This window comes from Homarus americanus, unplaced genomic scaffold (assembly GCF_018991925.1).
Source record: "Homarus americanus isolate GMGI-L3 unplaced genomic scaffold, GMGI_Hamer_2.0 scaffold21206, whole genome shotgun sequence".
Lineage (NCBI taxonomy): Eukaryota > Metazoa > Arthropoda > Malacostraca > Decapoda > Nephropidae > Homarus > Homarus americanus.
Window position 1 is genome coordinate 42,501 of NW_024720573.1, and position 2,500 is coordinate 45,000.

Below are 2,500 nucleotides of genomic sequence, written 5' to 3' on the forward strand. Positions count from 1 at the left end.
AGTGACAATTAAGTGAGTTTCAACCTTGGAGACAGTTAGACGTTATCAAGAAACTAATTACCAATGTAACAAGGTAGCAGTCGCGTGTTATTTCGAATAATTTAATGCAAAAAAGTGTAATTGAAGTGATGGTTGTTAACTAGCACTAGGGCAGGAACACTTAAAGGAAAAAATAGTGAAAAATCTTATGTTTTTTAAATGTTTTTATTTAGTGTTGTGTGATGACAAACTATTTTAAAATTATAAATAGTGATAGTTTTATAGTTAGGGAGAAATAGTGATGATTATTCGTGTGTGTCAAGACCTGTCACCTGTCATCACCTGTCATCACCTGTCATCACCTGTCATCACAACTTAAAAGGTAAATTAATTTGTTTTTTAAAAGGAAATGTTTACTTTATTATGACTGTCACTTAATTAACTATAACTTACCTTTAGGGAGTTAATTCAAGGTGCCATCATTAGGCTATACCTGAGGGTTGGCTACCACGTCCCTCCACTGCATACATACATACATACCTACATACATACATACATACCTACATACATACATACCTACATACATACATACATACTTACTTATCCGCCATTTTTTTTATTATTATTATGATTATTATTATTATTATTATTATTATTATTATTATTATTATTATTATTGTTGTTATTATTATTCACAGTACAGAGATGGATCAGAAAAATAATGATTATAACTCTCTCTCTCTCTCTCTCTCTCTCTCTGTTTTGTGTGTGTATGTTTATGGTAATTACTTGGGTATGCTGTCGGCTACACACACACACGCACACGCACACACACACGCACACGCACACGCACACTAGTGGCTCAGCGGATAATAATAGTAGAGTAAGAAAAATTTAAAGAAAAATAGAGAGTAAAAATGAATGAGAGAAAGAGATCAAGAGATTGAAAAAGTGAGATTGAGAAAGGAATTAAGAGAAAAAAGTGAGTCCGAGAGATAATGAGAAAGAGATGGAATGAGAATGAAAGTGTACAAAGGATTGAGAGAGTTAGAGAGAGAGAGAGAGAGAGAGAGAGACAGAGAGTCACCATCTCTCTCACTGATCAGCTGTAAACAATTGAGAGACTTTCTTTCTCACCCTCTCCTACTTTCTCAAACCTTTCTGTCTTAGGTTAATATCTTCTTCTTCTTCTTCTACTTCTTCTTCTTCTTCTTCTTCTTCTTCTTCTTCTTCTTCTTCTTCTTCTTCTTCTAGTAAAAATCGCATGGTATTATTAGTTATTATTATTATTATTATTATTATTATTATTATTATTATTATTATTATTATTATTATTATTGTTATTATTATTATTATTATTATTATTATTATTATTATTATTATTATTATTATTTCCGACTTCATCTCTTCCTTCCTTCCTTGTTCAGTCTTCGCACTAAATCATTTTTCTCACAAGTTTGAGCCAAAATGTAAAATGGTCAGGTTCCTCTTTGACCTTATAAAATACCTTCACGACTCTCTCTCTCTCTCTCTCTCTCTCTCTCTCTCTCTCTCTCTCTCTCTCAACGTAGCTGAATTGCAAATGACAAACACACAGACACTTTATGGTAACTAATATTTTACCATATAAGCTATCTAGTAGAACTTTCCCTACCTTGGGGGATATTATTTGGTCAACAGACAGACAGACAGACAGACAGAAAGACGGATAAACAGACAGACGAATATAAAGACTAAAATCAATTGGGTTCATTAGTAATATATAAAGAATCAGTGTATAAGTTTTGATTGCAATATACCCCATGGAAGTTAAGTTACTATACGGACAACCTTTGTTTTATATACATACAGACAGACGGACGGACAGACAGACAGACAGACACTCGGAAAGACAGACATAATGACTAGAATCAATAGGACATGTAAACAGTTTATAAAGAACCTGTGTATAAAGTTTGGTGGCGATATGGACAGTAGATCTTAAGTTATCATCGGGACAATCTTTACCGCTTGACAGACAGACGGATAAACAGACGGACATGAAGCCCCAAAATCAATAGGCTTCATCGACACCGTATAAAGAATCAATGGACGAAGGTTGGTTGAGATAGGCCTAATAGAACCTGAATTATGAGCCGGACAACCCATTCATCTCCACACCAACTGACGTAACAGTGAACGGCATCCACCACGCCCTTCAAAAAGTAACAGCAACACTGGATAAAAATTAGGGTAATTATAATGGATAAATGGAGGTACATATTCGCGCTCGGAAGATGAAAGGGAAACTTTTTTAAAACCCATTCCCTTCTGAATGACTCGTCAGGGGAAAATTTAGCCAACTGGGATGTGGGGCGGGTGCATACAGACAGACGGACAGACGGGAAAAACAGACACAAACACACAGCAGATAGACAGACAGACAGATACAATTTAAAAGTGAGACAAATACTCATAGAAGAGACAGAAACGATTCATTTTGAAAGACACACACACACACACACACACACACACACACACA